Source organism: Magnolia sinica, chromosome 15 (genome assembly GCF_029962835.1).
Source record: "Magnolia sinica isolate HGM2019 chromosome 15, MsV1, whole genome shotgun sequence".
NCBI lineage: Eukaryota > Viridiplantae > Streptophyta > Magnoliopsida > Magnoliales > Magnoliaceae > Magnolia > Magnolia sinica.
The window spans coordinates 16,920,663-16,940,618 of NC_080587.1; the positions used below are offsets into that span (position 1 = coordinate 16,920,663).

The 19,956-nt window shown below is 39.5% G+C and overlaps 1 protein-coding gene across 11 annotated transcripts in view; it reads right to left on the bottom strand.

Annotated features, from left to right (window-relative positions):
• Positions 1-319: 319 nt before the first annotated feature.
• The window catches only part of LOC131227897 (protein FLX-like 3), a 30,385-nt gene continuing 10,748 nt past the window's right edge, over positions 320-19,956 (bottom strand). The window contains exons 6-9 of one of the 11 annotated variants that reach the window (XR_009162578.1): positions 7,924-8,022; positions 6,513-6,600; positions 5,914-6,349; positions 320-1,038 (exon numbers count right to left, since the gene is read on the bottom strand). The gene's annotated coding sequence lies outside the window, so the exon portion shown is untranslated. Of the gene's footprint in view, positions 1,113-3,942; positions 4,023-4,414; positions 4,737-5,913; positions 6,350-6,512; positions 6,601-7,923; positions 8,139-19,956 lie in introns of those variants that run through there. The other 10 variants (XR_009162575.1, XR_009162583.1, XR_009162581.1 and 7 more) reach the window with 10 other exon arrangements.

A 19,956-nucleotide genomic window follows, 5' to 3' on the forward strand; every position in this document is an offset into this window, starting at 1 on the left:
AAGGTTGGGCTAGGTCACATGGCCAGTTTGTGAGATGTATGAATTTAGAGGCCCAATAGTTTTGGCGGGTGTATCTGGAATTAGAAGAAATAAAGCGGGCATTTCTAGCAAGCCTACCTGCCGTTTTGGGATTAAAATCATATGGGCCAGCAGCGAGAACAGCTGATCTCATCAAGGGCCCCGTAAAACAAAAGGGTGAGGCCTCCAGCATCTTTTCCATAAGAAAAAGATTAATATTCCGATAGAAAGTGATGGATGATACCAGGGACTTTTCCATACACGTAATTCAAATTAAATATCATCCTATTCAAATGCAATATAAACAAACAAAATATAATTATTTGATTACCTAACTGTAGATTTGTGAACATTTATTGGACAGACAAAACTGACAGATATCCAATGGTCCTATTTAACAAATATCTGGCATTCACAGATGATTCTTATTGTGCAACACATTAACTTTTGGGACCTAATTTTAGGTCGTTGAGTAATGTCTCGTGTTACCATTTTTAAGTACCTGTGTATCAATCATCATATGCAACTGGAGTATCAAATGATTCTACCTTTTTCACAACCATCTCTCCACGAGGGAGAAATGTTAGAAAACCTCAGAGAAGGGGAGAAATTGCAAAAAAAAAAAAGAAAAAAAGAGTGATATAAACAAAAATCCCTCAAACCCCTCCCATAAATCCAGGAATGGGACCACAGGGATCAGCATTCATTAACTTCTTTTTTTTGGCAGTTTGGTGTTTCGGCCTGGACAGAAGTCAGAAATGTAAAATCAGTACTAGCAAGAAAATTTTTCAGGGAACCGTCCATCCACGCCCAGAGCCTAGATCAATTATCTAGGTTGCCATATCATGAGCACCACTTGTAGAGATACAATACCAGAGTATATCACTGGGCCAAGTTTCCTGCAACTCATGGCCATTAGCCCATGGATGAGATGACAACCCATTTGGTTACTACGGCCTGCAGCGTTCAACATATATAAAATTCACAAGCAGGGACACTGAGCAACGCCAGGAATGCAAGCTGAACAAGCAAACACAAGAAGGTCAACCAACACATCAGCAGTACAGCTGAAAAACCAGAACAGGGTAGGCAATCTGTCAACACCACAAATAGGATGATAAGTCTCAATTTAGATCTATCATGTGCCAAAAACTACACTTAACTATCTAACCATCAGATCGGAAGGCATTAATTGAATTGTTAAAATTATTAAAATTTTAAATTTTAAAATTTCAAAAAAAAAAAAAAAACAATGGTCCTATTTGAACCAAGAAGTGTCCACAAACCAGTGATTAAGATTGCTTAAACAATATGAATTTTGGATAGTGACTTCAAAACAGTGGGTTCAAGAATTTAACGGATCAACACGGTTTAATGCATGCCAAGTTTAGAAGTCTTGTGGCTGAGTATCAAGTGTTGTTCTCTGCCAGAGTATAAAGCTTTGAGCTTGTTTCTTAACTAATAATAAAGCTTCCATTTTGCTAAGGGCGCACACACACACACACACACACGTGGAATAAGGCTCACGTACATGCTACAAATGTGCCAACATGGAATTATAGGTCCAAGATTCAATCCATCCAGCAAAGTGGCACCATCATACTGATGCCCGAACCGCCGAAGATTCAGGATGATCCACTGGTCAAGAGGGCCACACTTTTGGGTCCTCACTCTTGCTCGGGTGGTAGACTCTCAGGACTTTCAACACCTGGTCAAGGGTTCGAGTACCCACAGGTGGTGAAATTCCACTACGGCGTGAGTGTGTGGGGTGTGTGCGTGTGTTAAAATTTAAAACAAAAATTTTTTTAAAAAAAAGTGGGCCACACTTTTCAAACAAATTGATAACTATAAAAAACTTGACTAAGTTTTCATTCCACCTGTTTCCAATATTGGGACCCACATGCTGAGTGAACCAGATTTATTTTTGCAAAAACATGTCAAAGATTGGACCGACACTTGATGGATGGATAGGATCTCAAACCTATGTGCCACAAGCTCTTTATTGCGCATGCATTTGCACTTAGCATAGCTCTAAAGCAAGCCTTGCTTTTCACTTGGTCAACTGGAGAGAGAGAGAGAGGCAACTGTGATTGGACGTTCGGAATTTTGGGAACCAACAGCCAACACCGTTCAATTAGTAGTAGCCAAGGAGGTGGAGGCGGAATATTGGAGAGAAAAGGGAGAGAGAATGGGGATTGCAGGAAAAGGAAAAGGTATCCATATGTGACAGTGTTTTAAGCTCTAAGAGCTAAATCGCTTGTAGCTTAGCCTCGAGGTTATATAGTTCATGAAAATATCTTAAGCATTAAGGTTACATAGCTCATGAGAATATCTTAAGCCTTAAGGTCATATAGCTCATGAAAATATCTTAAGACACATGTTAATTTACATACGCTTACATAATACACAATCTGCAATGTACGCTACGTAGCTTATTGCTTGTTTGGAAGCTTGTATTTGGAATGCATTGGATTCCACCACTCAAATACACTGGAATCAAGGTGATCCTGAATCCTCAATTGCGCTTGGCAACTTGTAATTGGAATACACTGGAATCCAAACCTTCTGTTTGGGAGTTTGTATTTGAAATGCACTGGGATTCTTTAGTATATTCACAAGTCCTAATTTGATAAACTTGATCAGCTTTAATATCCTAAATTGGTATACATATATGATATTTGATAGAATGATTGTAACAAGCCCATTAAAATATATACTTTAGCCAAAAATCAAGAAATTGTGAGCTTTTGGTGGGCCACAAGTGTAAGGATCACAAATGAGTGACTCGCCAACGTTTTTTAACCGTCCATTTAAATAGCCAACATTTGGATCATTCTATTGATGTGATTTTAGTGCTGCAGCCAATTGTTGGATTATTCTGGTGTATCATCAGTGTGCCATGTGTACAACGGATTAGTAGCCTAAGGACTCCACTTCACACCTGCAACTTTATTGCATTTACAGAGGGAGCCAAAAAGGTATTTCACGCCGAATACACCCAAATCCCAGCAAAAACCTGAGATTCCAAACACACCCAAAGTGTGTATTCGGAATACCTTCAATTCCATTTACCTCCAAATACACGGTGCCAAATGACTGATTGTATTTTTTAATACTCTAAATTCCCTCAAATACCTCCAAATACAAGGTGCCAAACAGCCCCTTACACTTGAGTTATTTTCATTAAAAACATCAAACAGTTGATGGTTTTAAATTATCTGTTGCATTTTTCTATTTTCCAATAAAATTAGTTAATCTTTTTGGTGGTTAAAATTATATAAGTAAACAGTATTAAACTAGTTTTGTAGCTCTTTCTTTATCTTTATAGTTAATCTTTGCCCTATTTTTCCTATTATTTTAGGTTGTGCTTGATTTCACCAAATATCATAATATTTCCTGATATCTGGTGCAACCAATAGCAACCTTAATTAAAAATTCAGAAGTAGCATGTAGGGTTACATCACCGTGTAGCTTATGCATCACACTTTAGAGTGAACGCCTATGTTCTTTTTACAACACTAATATACAATAAGGCGTATGTCAGTACTCAATTATAGGTAGTCTGTAAGGCTCATTTGGTAACTTGTATTTGGAATGCATTGGAATCCAAATCACAATTACACTGGAATCAAGGTGATTCTGAATCCTCAGTAGTGTTTGGCAGCTTGTAATTAGAATACATTGGAATCCAAACCTTCCGTTTGGGAGCTTGTATTTGGAATTCATTGAATTCTCTAGTATATTCACAAGACATGAATTTGATTAACTAAATCAGCTTTAATATACCAAACTAATATACATATGTGACTGACAGAATGATTGTAATAAGCCCATTGAAATATATACTCTGGCAGGTCCAGTCACGGATGCTTAGGAGAGTCAGATTGATGTGAGTTTTTCATAGTGGACAAAGCATGGACTGACCTAATGGATGGTTCAGATTGGTGATGCAGATGCCAATGAGCCCAACTGCAACTAGGTGCACCAGAAGGGGTTTCTATAAACTGAGCACACTATATCATTTCTCAGTAGTAATATATTTGCAGGTGAAGAATTAGCCAACGAGGCAAATGATATGGGGCCCACTGAACCGGAATATGGTAAAGCCATCTCTCCAACAGCACACATGGCAGATGAATTACTAATGGGGAGTGTCTATCCAGTTTCCCATCCTGTGGATGGCATATGTTTAAAATGACACATCCACCGAACAATCCTAGCCATCTGACATTAGCCTTCAAAGCAACAGCAGTAAGCACCAGTTTTTAACACACCCTGCAATGTGTGCTATGTAGAGATGCCTTCACCATATTCTGGACCTTCCAACTCATATCATTCTCCCGAGGACTGATGCTATCAAGAGAAAACATTATATACAACACCATGGGACGTGGCATGAGGATAACATCTTTAACAGCAGTCACCGTGAAAATTGGATGGACCATACACCAATAATCATACCAATCAGAACCATCCTAAACATTTAACCTTAGGTTCAAGAGAAACAAGGGCCAATTAAAAGAAATAGTTGACCATGTTTCACATTTAAAGAGCAGAAATCCTCCCCTCGAGCAGGATTTTGTTGAAGTGGTGTTGCTGTCTTTGGCCCATCCATGGTGATGAAAGCCAGATGAGCAGTCCAGATTTCATACATGTACCACGTCTGTATGGAGGTGCAGGTGATATATCCATTCCTCCCCAGTATGAGGGTATACAGTCTACAATTACAGAGACAAAATACTGCATTGATCCGAGGTTTGCTCTAACCTACATGTGCCCCTATGTATGCCTCCACAAGTGCCATGTTATGAGAGGAATTTTCGGGAGATATTTCCGTTCTTTAGAGTCGTTAGAAGATCTGGTTGAATAAGTCTTTTGTAACGTTGTGGTAACTGTTGCTTGTTTATCCCTTTTTTTTAGCTCTTTTTGTTAAAGATTTCCTTGTATAAAAAGATATCTGGAGGAAGTGGAATGGGAGGATTTTTGCTATCAACTTTTTACAGAGGTGTCTGGAGGGACGGTTCCCCTCAAAGAGAACCTTTATTTCGTCCATTATTTTAGTTCATACAGCCATAGGCCGACAAAGAAGATCCAGGTCTATCACTTTATTGTTATGAGAGGAATTTTCAGGAGATATTTCCGTTTCCTTCCCCTTTTTAAGCAAACTGGAAATCTCCTCATAGCGGGCATCAAGAAGAGCGAGCCGTTGCATGATATCTAAGAGCGCCTGTTGAACATTGATGTTTTCTGGGGCTTGAGAAGCTCGTGAATCAGCCATTTCATCTGGCTCTGATACCCAAGTGATAGACCTGGATCTTCTTCGTCGGCCTATGGCTGTATGAACTAAAATAATGGACAAAATAAAGGTTCTCTTCGAGGGGAACCATCCCTCCAGACACCTCTGTAAAGAGTTGATTGCAAAAGTCCTCCCATTCCACTTCCTCCAAATATCTTTTTATACAGGGAAATCTTTAACAAAAAGAGCTGTAAAAAAAAAGGGCAATAAACAAGCAACAGTTACAGCAACCTTCAGCAACGTTACAAAAGACTTATTCAATCCAGATCTTCTAACGACTCTAAAGAACAGAAATATCTCTCATAACATGCCACCTTAACACGTGCACTCATCCAGCCATCCACCAGGTCAACCTACCATGTAGATGCCCGCCCAAAATGTCAGGCCATTCCACTCATCTGGTGGACCAGCGGCTTTGTAAATTTGGGTTTGGTACACTCACTAACAATGAGTGCACCGGCCAGTTGTTAGACCAGAGGATCTATTATGGTAGCACCCGGCTGATGAAAGGGTAAGATGCACCACTAGTCTCCCAGTTTCTTTCTTCTTCTTCTTCTTTTTTTGTGCTAATGCAACAACCCAGAAAAACTGATATGTACCTGGAGACATTTCCATTTTGAGAAACTCTGAAAGTCTGATGTTGAGATACTTCACAGGCATGCACTCAGAAATTGTACACCGGCCATGTGTAACAAACTAAAATCATCCAAATCATGCCCCCACTTTACATGGGTGATAAAACCAAAACTACAGTTTTGATTGATGTCCTAACTGGCCTACTGGTGGAGACATCTAACGGACAGTCAACATCCCTACTTCAACCAACAATGTCTATTAATCACAGGTTAGGATCATCGACCAATCTTACTTGTAGTTATGAACTATCAGCAGCGGGACCCATAATTTGGATGGTTTAGTTTTTAGTAACGTGTATACCATTTGTACAACTGCAGAGTGCATGCCTATGGCTGTCGCACTCCACCGGCACATCAAGCAACTCCCCTTCCAGTTCCCTATTGAAGAAGCACTTTTCACCTGCATGAGAGGAACACAAGATAAGAAATGATAGAAAAAATTATGGCATCTTGCAAAAAGACAGTTCGCAATGAAAAGCAAACATGTCATTGAACTTTTACATACTCGCAACTAGAGCAAAACATCTTGAAGAAAAAGAAGAAGATAAACAATCAGCATGTACAAGAACCATTTTTGCAGTTTTTGCTTCAGTACCAATATAATAAGGTTCTCATTAAATGTGAGAGGCCTCATGGGATACCCAGCATCCTCTACATGCCACAACAACATGTGTCAAACATCCAACCCGTACATTAGGTGGTCATGCAAACCCCAAAGGAGATACAAATGGATCAAAGTAAGATATACTGAATCAAAGAAATGCTGAAACAAAAGAATTTGGAGATCACTTTGTGATCTCTACAACCATATGGGTCATATGTAAATAGGCCATAACTCATTTAGACGGTATCGGAATTGCATGACATTTCATTCATTTGAAAGATAACTCAATAGGCTGTCAAACTGGACCGAGTTTGCATTATTCAGACACCATTTGGTGCCGCAAGAGTGGCCCACCAAAATAGGGATGAAAATACAAAAGAGTAAATTATTAGACAACCCATTGCTAAACCTAAACTTAGAAACTAATGAAAGCAAATATATCCTATGAATTTATTAGCCACTCAATTAATCTCATCAGTTCTGCAACTTGATCTGACCATTACCATGGATCTGATCAAATCATCAATCAAGACACTCTGAACAGTTGGATTGATCAGATCGGTAATCAACGGGCTAGTGTGGGTTGTGCAAGTGGCTTGCACAGGGACATGGTCAAGATTATGGGCCTTAGGGTTGATGGGGAATATGTTGCATTTACAAGTTATACAAAGCCTACCGCATTCCTCCGAACATCATACAATGTACACTGAGAATTTATGGTAGTAGAGGATTTAGGGGGGAGAAAAAGACAATCAGAGCTAGTTACGATTACTTCAAGCAGATATTCATCTTTTATGTCCTTACGACATTGTTTTGCCTGACGGCCTACAAGCACCACAATGCAAGGTATTTGGGTCACTTAATAGACATGAAAGCAATCCATGATTTTGCCTAGGGGAAGCATGTATATAGGTTCTGTTAGAAGAATTGACAGCATTTAGGTTGGGAAGTAAAATACATCTATAGGTGATTGCTTGTTCTTCATGCAGGTACAGGTCCTTTACATTAGAAATATTCGTATGAAGTACATGTAAATGAAAGATTCTCAATTAATTTGACTTTATGCATTGTCTGTGTATATTTTGCACTACGAGCATGTTCATTGCCATTGACTTGATAGAGCATGGAAGAGAGTCTACCCCCAAATTATGCGTGTGAGGGCTAGGAAAAATCAACAAATACGAATCCATCAACCAATTTCAAACAGCATGACAGTCAAATTGTTTTGCTGTCATTACTTTCAGTAGTAAATTAACTTAAATAATGAACATTTGTTTAATTCTGTTACAAGAGCCTGAAATAGAGCAAAGAATTGAGGGCTTTATGGATGAGATTAGTGCAGATGAATACAATGAAAGACTAATCGAGACCTGGTATGGATGAGGGGCCATCATCGAATGTTGATGTGATGCCTGCATTAGTGGAGAAGGTGAAAGGGTTGGAGACAAGCTTGGCAAAGGAGCTAAATTCTGCCAAGATGGTTAACATTAGTGATCTTCTGGAAGAGAGAGGAACATTAAGTGGCCTTTCTCCTCTCGTTGCACCCAATGTCACTATAACATGATGACATCATCTATGCATGCATCTGATTCAATGTAAAAAAAAAAAAAGACGAAGAGTTGCTTCATAAGATAAGATGAGCATTAGTTTGAGATTCAAGTTTGTAGGAATTTCAATTTATATGATTATTAATGGATGTACTATACTTGACTACATGTCTACAACTTCAATAATCAGACAAATGCATTCTAAAGATCATTGAAACAACACCTTTATGGAAATTAGGGACTATTGGATAGTATAGAGTTGATAAGATACGGTAGAAACGGTGCAACTTCTCATAGGTTCTTGTATAATAAGTTGTACATACTAAAAATTTTCAATTTAATTACTTTTTGCTTTTTGATTATGGGGAATGTGATAGTTTGATTGCCAAAAAATAGAAAGTGCTGGGAACAGTGGCATCTGTCCAATAAAGATCGCATCAAATACAGACGAAGGGCATTCATGGTTTTCCAATTAATGTCAATGAAAGTTCAATACTTATGTTCGGACAAAGAAATGCAACATGATGGTGAGAGGGTAATAATGGAATAATACCACCAAAAAAAGGTTGTGAAGGGAAAGTAGATATGTCACATCTCTGTTCATTTGCTACAATGGGTGGATGGTTGGATCATCATGCATGTGTATTGTGTTTATATATATATTTACGCATGTTTATTTGCTTGTTAATTAATTTAATAAGATTTAAGTGATTGTAGTGTTACTATTGGACTGATTTCTTACTACAATGTATACTTTTGGGCCCTATTAATGGAAACTTATTATGTATGCATTCTTTCTGCAATGTTTTGATTCCTAAATATGCAATATTTTAGCATCTCCTAAAGTTTCACTAAAAAATTTCACCATTATTCTTATGTTTCACCAATTTTCCCCACATTTCCAGTTATTGGCGATATTATCAGTGAAAACGATATTATATCTTTATCTCCGGCCAGCGAAACTTGTAGCGATGACGACAACTCGAACACTGCGTCTAACCATAAGGAGACTGGCACAGCCCTCCTCTGGCATGGTGCTCGAATGTCCTCATCATTAGGGTTGGTGTTAATGGATTGGATATGGGATGGGATAAGAAGAAGAAGAAGAAGAAGAAGAAGAAGAAGAAGAAGCTAAGAGAAGAAAAGAGGAGGGTATTTACCTTGTTGTTGAAGAAAAAAAGAGACAAAAGGATAGCTTGTGGCTTCACACCACCTTAGAATCACACCAAGAGATCCCTAATCACGTAATTTTCCATCAATCACGCATGGAAAAGAGAGAACAACTCTTTTCTTTTTCACAAAGTATATCATCTAAAAAAAAAAAAACACACCAAGTGCTAGGCATCCAAGCCTTAAATAGGTTTTTAGGCTGTCAAATTACAATTTTGCCCTCGGTTCTTTTTTTTGTTCCATATATGTTCCAAACTTCTCAAAACATAAAATATGTGTACCAAATATGAAATAAACTAAAATAATGTCTAATCTAAATTGAAAATTGAAATCCTACAGTATGTAATATCTGATGATGTCTGGTGACAACGATGGCCCACGATCAAGTAATCCACGCGATCCAACAAGTCCGATCATTGTGTCATCATGATCCAACAGTCCAAATCTTCCAATTACGCAACCCACATGCATCTTCCTAGTGTGGAGCTTTTGAAGATGCACGTACATGCATGTGGGGGCTTCTACAATTAGAGCTGTACACGAGCAGCAAAAGCTCGGTAACTCGCTCGACTCGGCTCAAAAAAGCTTGACTTGACTCGAAACTCACTCAACCCGAGCCGAGTTCGAGCTGATTTTTGGAGCTCGAAACGAGTTCGAGCCAAGTTCGAGCTTGGCCCTGCTCTACTCGACTACTGCTCGAACTCGGCTCGACTTGGCTCGAGGAGTTTTACAGAAACATGTCATACCTTCGATGGTCTCTTCAAGAAACTTGATCCACCTAAACAAAAGGATGAAGAAGTTGAGATTATGGGTTCATCCAAAACAGCTCCAACGCCACAAAGGATGTGGAGATTTGGTCTCTAAGACAGAAACTGGGCCTTCCCTATACAAGCTCGGTTGGAAACCCCGACACCGACACCCATTTGATAGAGTCAGCAATAAACAGATCCGACTACGATGCAAAGACGACATACTTCCCAAGTAATAAAATTTCGACAGAGCTGTTATACGAGCAGAATAGCAAGTCTATAGCAAGAAGAGGTTATTCATGCAATCAATGCTAACAGAAACTCCACCTAAGGAAGAAGGTAGCACGATAGCAACTGAAGAAAAGCATGTCCCGTCTTGGGATTGAAGAGCTTCTGCTGCTCAAAATTGGCTCGAACTCGGCCAAGCCGAGCACGAGCTGCTGCTCCGAGCTCAAAGCTTGAGCCGAGCCGAGTACAAGCTGGGCCTTGAGCAGACCGAGTCGAGCACGACCTGGGCCTCGAGCACGACCTGGGCAAAGCTCGGCTCGGCTCGACTCGTGTACACCTCTATCTACAATGGCAACAAACTCGATCCGGGCTCGCTAATGGGTCCCACGTGAAAATCACCTACCCACAACGAAATCGTTAGGGCTCTCCTCCTCCTCTGGTATTCTTTATGGGCCCGGATGTCCTCATCAAAATGCATCATCATCAAGTATACAAACGAGATTGGCACATGCTTCTATTAAACAAATTGTTACATCAGAGATGCACGACTTCATTCTTGAGTGAGCTATTGTAGAATCGAGGATAGAGATGATACAATACAGTTGTATTGACTTGTTCACCTTTGTCAAATTGGCCAATTGGGATAAGAGAGCTAGTGTGTTGGGGCAGAGGGTTGAGAGGATTGTTATGAGCAATGGATTCTAGAAGAAGGTGCATGACCATTCTGGAGCCCATTTCTAGAGCATTGAGGATGGTAGACAACAAAGTCAAGGGTGTCCATGGGGGGCCAATCTACAAGTTGATGTGGCTCATAAAAGAGTCCATCAAGATCACGACAAAATGGGTGCATAACATCATCAGCGGCCAATGGGACAGGACCCTCGAGCACCTACAATGCAAGTACTAAATCTTCAATTCTAATTTCTACATGCTAGGTGTGAGTGGAAGTAGTAAGAAAAGACTTGAAGACCTATGGTCTAACTAAAGTTATGGCCCTTTATAGTGTGGAATGGCAGAAAAGGATTAAATTGGGATAAGGCTTAGATGATGATGAAATTTCTATATATTGCATTAGCCCCCATTAGATAATGATTTACCATCCTTGGCAAGATTAGACCCCATTAAGAATATACATCAATAGACATGTTTTTCCCACATTGGTGAGGGTGGCATGGGGTGTCCCCATGCCAAAGAGCTTTATGAAATGAGAAGGTAACAAATTTAGCACAACTGTTGACGTGGCTTCATAACATTCATCTTTCACCAGCTTCTGAGGATCATTTGGCATGGAAGGCTTCACCTTCCAAAAAATTCCCAGTCAAATATTTCTACAAGTTGCTCAAAGAATCATTGACTACAAGAAGACGGGAATTCTTTCATGCCTTTTAGTTCTACGGGGCACCACCTAAGGTGGCCTCGTTTGCCTGGTTGGTCGCATAAACAAATCTTAACAATAGAAAATCTTCTGAAAGGTCTATGAACCTTCCTAAAACCTACCTATTCTGAAAGAGCAATGCGGAATCGATAGATCACCTTTTTATCCATAATCAGTTAATGAGTTGGGAATCATGTTTTTACAAGTCTTTGGGATTCAGTGGGTTATGCCACAATTGGTTAATGAATTGCTTCAAGCATGGCATGGCAGCCCTATTCTTCAGGCTTCATTACCGACACGGCACCTCATATTGCTAGCGACTTTGTGGAATACTTGGAGGGAACGCAACAATCAATGCTTCTGTAAGAGACAAGGATTGTGGGAAGAGGTAGTATGGCAATTCAAGAGAGATGTAATAGATTGAGTATCCAGGGTATTAGGGGTTAAGGATGTAAATGTTAATGAAATTTCATCTATGTTTAGGTTGTGATTCTCAGTTGTAAGTTGGGTTGAATCCTTGGGTTGAATTCTTTTGCTGCTCTGATGTTTGTCATTGCAGCCATTTAACAAAAGCAGTTACTACTATCCTTTAAATAAAAATAAAAAATAAAAAGACCCTACACAGTCTATGCTAGACTTCCCAAGTCAAAGGGTAAACTCGGTTGGGAAATAAGGGCATGTGTCTCGTACTCTCATTTAATTTGTGCATCTCTATCTAAAATGTATCATTGTCAAATAGGACACGAATGACTGACACATTGTTCTACTTCTATTGAATAGATTGTTACGTCCAAAGATGCACAACTCTATTCTCGAGTGAACCTACAATGGAATTGAGGGTAACGATGATCCATATGAGTGTATAAGATGAGTACAATGCATACTGCATACCATGCAAATGGGGAGAGGAGAAAAGCAACCAAAGATTCTAGAGATTAATCCCGCATTCCCCAATGGACTCGCCAATTTTGTTCATAACAAAAAAAAAATAAATAAATAAATAAATAAATAAAAATAAAAATTGTGTCTTTTGTTCGTGAAGGTTGACTGAGGCCTTTTACTAGCTATCCCCCTCTCCCGTTGGCCTGTTGTAATAGGAATAATGGCCCCCCAGGCCCTTTAGGACCCAAGCCCCTCATGGAATAACCACCTAAAAGTTAATTTACAAATTTATTTATTGGACACATGGTTTACTAAACTAACAAATATATGTATGTGTGTGTGTATGATAATTAGCGGGTAAGTGGTGGTCAATGTACAAGAGTGACTGCCCAACCCTGCAGTTAGTGGTGTTGGTGTCCGTGTACCAACCCAAACAATCCCGTCATTGCCATGAGAGTGAATTAGGGGCACGCTTTCCCTTATCCACATAAATGAGATGAACAGGTTGGGAGTACTTGAAGCTCCAAAAGTTCATTTTTTACCACTAAAACATGAAGTTGTGACTGAGGTGGCTACAGGGAGACGGTGTAAGAGAACCAAAGCCCAACCCTTGGACTTGACGGAGAGCAGCAGAGGTATTCATTATTGGGAAGACAAGGACCCACTTTACGAGCGGATTATTATCAGCAGATTTGGATGGGCATATCAACACCTTCATCCTATGATAGCCAAAAAAAGTGATGCAGGACATGAAATTTTAAATATGTTATGCAAGAGTTCAGGCTTTAGATCATATTAGTTCAGAAACAATCACACAAAATTCCACATCCCACAAAAAAGTCAAGCATTCAACAAGGGGAATCTATGCGGGTCCAGGCCTATACATGCTAGGGCTGGATCAATTATTATAGACCAAACAATGCTCAAAGGAGAGTAAAGTCATCCGCACATGCACGGAAATAGTTCCCTAATCCAAGGGATTCACAAGTTTCAATTCGGGGAAACCTAGAGTTAGAAAAAAAGGACAAGAAATTGGAATTTAAGATGATCTAGGGTTAAAGTTAAGGGGATCAAGTAAGAGAGGAGTGAAAGAGAGGAAAGAGTGAACCTGAAGACAGCCCGCGCATGTGGACAGTAGGTTAGGCCTGACGCACGTGCACAGAGGGCTGTCCGCACGTGCGTGGGGCCCACGAAACCAAAAACCCCCTCCTTGGGGCTGGTCGGCTAGGGTTGGGCTACAAACCCTCCAAGTTTCGGCCCGATCCGACATACGGTCCGTGCGTGGTGCTTCATCGAAGTTTCAACCCTCCTGCAGGGCCAGATTCCAGAATTCTGTTGTAGAAAAGGAACGGCTACAAAATAACGATGGATTTGCAGGTAGAATAATTGTAGGAGAAGAGAAATATGGATAATAGAAGGTGGGGGCGAATCGGGATGGGTGTGGCTTCGCACCATGATAGTTAGCCCTTCGAATAAGGGAGGGTTTCGCACCCAATTGGATTTTCACAACTCAGAGCAGGAAAATGCAAAAATTTTATTCAATCATCAATGAGAAAAAAGACTACAAGGGATGCTTATTTATAATAAAATCTTATACCCCAAAACTCGCGCCATGTGCGCATCCTATTACTTGGCGACGAAGTAATCAAAAATAACAACTAATCAAAGCAATCTAAACCATTCATGATATTCCTAATAACAATAATAAAATGCAAAGTACTAGATTAATTAGAATAGTGGGCCACGATCATGAGAACCCATGGTGGGATTCACATGACTATCGGGTCCACTCCAACGAACCAAAACGCAGCCCTCTAACTAGGAGGCTCTCCCTGAACATCGTCATCGATCCAGATCGATGGTGGGGCTCTCATTCTCCTTGCGTACGTGCGTAGGTAATATAGGACATGGAAATTAAACATGATATGCAAAAAAATTCAAGCTTAAGATCATACTAAATTAGAAACAATAACACAAAATTCCACATCCCACATAAAGTCTAACACAATCAAAGGGAATCTTATGCGGGTCCAGGCCTACACATGCTAGGGCCGGATCAATCAAAATTATAAACCAAACAAGAATCAAATGAGGGTAAATTCATCCACACATGCATGGAAATAATTCCCTTAATCCAAGGGATTCAGAAATTTCAATTCGGAGAACCCTAAGGTTGAAGAAAAGGCATAAAATTGAGGATTTAAGTAATTTGGGTGAAAGAGGAGTGAAAGAGAGAAGAAAGACGAACCAGATAAGTACCGCACGTGTGGACAGCAGCAATGGCCCAGACGCACGTGCTTGTGATCACGGCCGCACGTGTGTGGGGCCCTCTATTCAGAAAATGCCACCTTGGCCCTGTCGGCCAGGGATGGACTCCAAAACCCCCAAATTTCAACTCGATCCGATGCACGGTTTGTGCGTGGTGCTCTGCTGAAGTTTCAGCCCTCCTGCAGGGCCAGATTCTGAAAATCTACTGTAGAGAGAAAAACGGCTGCAATGGAGGATGAATTTGAAGCGTAGATGATTGTAGGAGGAGAAATATGGATGGAAGAAGATGAGTGCGAATCGGGATAGGTGTGGCTTCGCACCACGGTAATCAGCCCTTCGAAGAAGGGAGGGTTTCGCACCCAATTGAATCTCCACAACTCAGAAATTTAGAGTAGAAAAACACAGCAATTTTATTAATCTTCATCGAGAAAAAAAAATCACGAGAGGTGCCTATTTATAATAAAACCTTATACCCCAAAACTCGCGCCATGTGTGCAACCTATTACTTAGAGACAAAGTAATTAAAAATAACAACTAATCAAAGCAATCTAAACCATCCATGATATTCCTAATAACAATAATAAGCAAAACCCAAAGTACTAGATTAATTAAAATAGTGGGCCACGATCATGAGAACCCATGGTGGGATTCACATGACTATCGAGTCCACTCCAACGAACCAAAACGCAATCTTCTAACTAAAAGGCCCTCCCTGGACGTCGTCATCGATCCAGATCGATGTTGGGGCCCTCCCCCTCCTTGCGTACGTGTAGGGGGCATGTGTGTGCGCGTGATGTCCCCATCAGTAGGGGGCGTGTATGTGCGCGAGATGTCCCCATCAAAAAGAAGCCACAATTGGCACCAATGTCGATGGAGTACTAGCTAAGTGGGATCTCAAGGCAAATTGTTTGACTCCTAGACAAGAACTACACATTTAGAGGTGAGGATCATGAGGCATCAAGGTTGCATGGGGTCGCATGGTGGCTTGAGGATCATGAGGCATCAAGGCTGCATGGGGTCGCATGGTGGGCTTGAGTTGAATGACATTTTAAACACTTCTTAATTCTTAGATGTGAACTCTCCATATTCAAACAAATTCCAGTCCAAATGAACACTATCATGTCTAGCAAATCAATAAAAACTCCACAGAAAGACAAGGCTTAAGTAAAAGAGTACAAAGAGTAACTAATGGCTTTTAAGTGAAGGTGCACCAAATAACGATATAATTGATGGATAAACATGAGCAAAGATGTATAACATGCAATAAGAAGTTTCTTTTACAAATTAATCTTTTGCCAATGGCATATTGGCTTTAGAACAATTCATTATAAGATGCCTATTTAACAAACTCAGCATATAATGTTTCAGGGTAATGATTTCAAACAGCACAGAGAGAGAATCAACTCGGAGACCAAAAAAAGTTGCCAACTATGAGTAAAAAAATGGAGATGGTGATCTCTAATTGTCTCACATAAAAAATTAAAAAAAATAAAATAAAATTTAAAAAGAAGAAGAAGAAGAAGAAGAAGAAGGAAAAAAGAAAACCATCAATTTATCATGTGCTAAAACAGGGGATGATCTTTTGATGTATTAAGCCACAAAAGCAATTTAACATTTCAACAAATTAAAAAGATGGAAAATAAAAGACTTGCTATATTTGTGTTCTGCATCCAACAGACCATAGATGTTTTTTTCTTATTATAAATTTTTTCTTTCCTTGCCTAAAAAGCATTCAAAGAGAAATTAAACATGTATTTTTCTTATTATAAATTTTATCTTTGCTTGCCTAAAAAGCATTCAAAGAGAAATTATAGGGTATTGATGCATCACAACATGAACAGTATCCTGATGTACCCAGTTGGTACAAGTGAGACCCACTAGTTATATGATCAGGACCGTCAAACTGATGGAAATCACCATAGATGGTGGATACTTCAGATCCAGAGATCCTTGTTATACAATCCCTGGCCTTCGCGGTATTTGTTATCTTAGCCTCTTCTTTGTATATGCCGCTAATCAAATTATTAGGATTTCCAACTTTTCTTATGCAATTCTACATGCATGAGAAGACCCACATCCATCCCAACACAGGTTTAGACTTTGGATCAGCAAATGATGGGTCCCACTTATACCAACTGGCACACTATTCATGTCCAAGTGCATCAGGACCTTGTAATTTCTCGAATTCAAAATATTATCTTCTTGCAAGACCCATTTCAAGTTTTTAATGCTTTTCCCATTTCACATGTTAAAAAGCTATATCTAAATCAGTAAATCAGCATTCTCCAAATTCTTCAAGGTTTATTTTTTAAGGGTATATAAATATTTTTTTGAAAAAGAAAAGTGTTGCAAGAGGGGGAGAGAATCCCTAATTACGAGATTCATAAGTTTGGTACTTTTCCTAGCACAGTCATTGGCAGCTACATTCACTTCTCTATGGGTGTGACGGAAAGAAACTGAGATGGTTCCCCTTTCATTTCTCTAATATCTTCTATCCATCGAGATAGCCTCCAAGAGTACTCAATGGATGAGTTAGTCACTGTACAGCATTTGCTGGATCGCCTTCAATTATAGGAGCATGCAACCAGACCAACCCAGCCCTTACCAAAGACCAGAGAGCCTGAATCGCAGCCTCATTATCCCAATAGTGCTGGTGAAAGTGCAGCAGACCTCTCCCTAATAATCACAAATTATGCCCCCAATTCCCATCGTCCACTGGTTCCCTAGGGAGCTACCAGCAAAATCTCTAATCCGAACAACTCCTTCCTTTTTAGGGAAGGGAGCAACAAATGACATACTCATTTCCTTTAACAAGTCTGCAGTTCTCATTAAAATTCTGTTACAAATTCCATCAGATAATTTTCAACTAGTCCCTAGAAAATGTGGAAAACCGCTAAACAGAAACCATCTGAACCCAAAGCACATCTCTTCCAAGATCAAAAACCGCAGTATAAATCTCCTCTTCTGAGAAGCTGGTTCAAGAAAACCTAGATCTTCCTCCAAATTGTTCTAGTTCAAGTATGGTGCCTCAACAAAATCCATACCAATGAAGTAATTGACAAATTTTGCATAATGCCAATTATTACCAACTACTTTTTCCCCATAACTTAAGAATGGTGAATCACCAAAGCTATTAACGACGCCCTGCACCCAAGTAGAAGGTAAAGACAAATGAAAAACAAAGCATTTTCCATTGCACACACTAAGATTAATAAACCAAAAAATATGTATGGCCAAGCCCCATGAATCCAGATGTAATAAAGTGAGAATGACCATAACGAGTGCTTGATTATACCAAAACACATGACTGCTACAACAGATTTCTTAGAAAGAAGCTAACAATGCAAGAGATAAAAACATGTAAAGTTGTGGGAAAAGATATTGTGGAAACAGATTGATGTTCCAATGACCACTCAACATTTTGAGGATAAAGGTGATTCCATCCAGCAAAAAGTGGTAAAGTGCAGTGGTACTACAGAATAATTTTTAAGAGACAGTTTTAATAACTCCATCCACTTCCAACTGGACTCCTTTTGTAGAATTGAGATCCATTGTTTCCAAAGGAAATATAAGCACAAGGAAGCATTTAGTGTTGTGTCCTCCATAGAAATGGCCTCACCATTTTCCACCCCAACACTGTACTAATGAAATGATGTTCCTCCGTTCCAATTCAGATCATCTTACACAATATAATTTCCAGGAAACAGGTGAAGCTATCACTTCCCATATTGGTATTGACGTTTAACATAGCCACTGATTGATAATGAGAATTCTACATGAAGCGCACCAAACAAAGTAAAAGAAGTGCGGCTTATAACACTGGATGAGCCAATCACATCTGCTGCTTTGTCAAGCAGATTCTTACTAAGAATTCAGACTAGGTTATAATCAATAATGCTGCCAAATTACTTGCGCGGTTGAGCTCCACCTTAGCCTGAGATCTTGCTAAACTTTAGTGGCTCCTTACTGCGAATTTGATAGGAAGTAGTGCTATCAAGCCATGATCATCATTCATGTTTAAGGAAAAGGTTAGTGTTTACTTGTAGCTGGTTCTGTCTATCTATGGTGCTAAGCTTCGGTTCTTTAGCAGAAGTTCAAATATTACCGCAACATCATGGTTCACTACTTCCACTATGAATCATGATTCAGGACTTCACTAAGCCCCGCACCCCCAATCAATCCAAAAAATTTCACCCAATGCATATAAAAAGGGAAGATGGAATTTCTGTAACGCTGGCTATGTTCAGCATATGAAGACATCTCCTTGATTTTCAGCAGGGATTCCTAATTCCAGATATTGAGTTCACCTAGCCAGTGAAAACTGTCCTATATTGGGAAGATCATAAATGAAAGCAACGGTAGCCAATGGAACATGGAGAATGTCCTCCTGCACGACAGAAGCCCTCCAAGGAGATGTCAACAAACTAGTATTTGCATCACAGCTAGTTCAATCGTAGTAAGTTTTTCCCCATTGAAGGAACCAACCAGTTACAGGATAGAATATTTACAAACAGGATTGTATGGTTTCCTAATCTCACCAACCATTAGCATAGGCAAGAACAGCTCATTCTTCAGAAAAGCGCTCAGGAGACATTATCGATCGTAACTCTAATTGGGATTATAAGATGAAAGATAGCAAACATCTGCTTGAGTGTTGCAGAATGACAATCATATACAGCCTATGCTATATCTTGCACTAAGATGTCTTCAGCAGCACTACCACAGAAATTCAAAAGCAGGTCTAAATCAACCAGACAGAAACCAACATCTCCACATTGCTCCATCTCATATTCCACCATCCTCTTAAATCTCTTGCAGATCAAAAATAGATACACAAGCCAGCGTGTCAAGGACCATTGCACAGCTAGCCTAATCGAGAATACTTCTTCAGAGCAATAAATAAATAAATAAATAATTTTAGTTTAAGTTTCCCTAAGTACTCCAATGAATGTGGAAAAAGGAATTCCAGTTTAGCCTAAAAGCAATCGTATGCTTATTCAGAAGTTATACACAGGCCATAAAAGCTTTTATAAAGGAGCCATATAGACAAAGTCTGACAGCACACTAATGAAACAATAGTTTAGAGTGTAACAGCAAGTGCTATAATACCTGTGTATGTGAATCACTAGCAAACTTTTTTAACTTAACAAACTGGTTGCTAACAAGAGAGAAAAGAAGAATATA